Consider the following 772-nt stretch of genomic DNA (forward strand, 5'->3'; position numbering starts at 1 on the left):
CTTGTTTGCCATCACTCCAAAGTTGTCTGGGGTCCAAATAGACCCCAGGTATCCATCAGAGGGTTAAATATTGTGGTTTTTACAATCCTATTCGACGCCGAGGGAAAGGTCAGATAAAATTACTTAGAAACAAAGTTAAAATATCTTAATTTCCACAATAGTCGCCATAAAGCACTGTATTGTTAAATCAAACAGAATTTCACATGGATTTAAAATCAGTAAATGTGTTTGAAACTTCATATAAGAATTCACATAATTTCAATAGAATTTCAGTGTGTAAATTCAACAAACGTTATTTTAGTTTCAATGTGAACACTTTTCTGTCCGTGAACCCTGAAGAAGAGTTCCTTTAGGAATTGCTGCAGCGTTGAGCCATGCATGTTTTTAGAGTCTGTTCAAACATTCATGAATAAGTCCCTTCAGCAACTGTTTCAGGAGTTGTTACAGAAATTCTCTAAGGAATTGCTGGAAAAGTTTCTGCAAGGATTCCTCCGAGGATTTCTTTTGAAAATTCTGCCAGAAATAACTTTTGACATGCCTCTAGTAACTGATACATGAATGTTTATAGGAGTTCGTGCAGATATTTTTCCTGGAAATTCTCCCGAAGTTTTGGCAGTAGCCTTTCTGAAATTTTTTTCAGAAATTGTTCCGGTAGTTTCTCTAAGAAATGTTTGGAATTTTTCTAGGCATTTCTTCACAAATTTCTCCTGATTTTTTTTTCCGGAAGCTACGCTAGGAGCTCTTTTGGTAATTGCTATTGTAGTTGCTTCAG

This window comes from Aedes albopictus, unplaced genomic scaffold, assembly GCF_035046485.1.
Source record: "Aedes albopictus strain Foshan unplaced genomic scaffold, AalbF5 HiC_scaffold_195, whole genome shotgun sequence".
Taxonomy (NCBI): domain Eukaryota; kingdom Metazoa; phylum Arthropoda; class Insecta; order Diptera; family Culicidae; genus Aedes; species Aedes albopictus.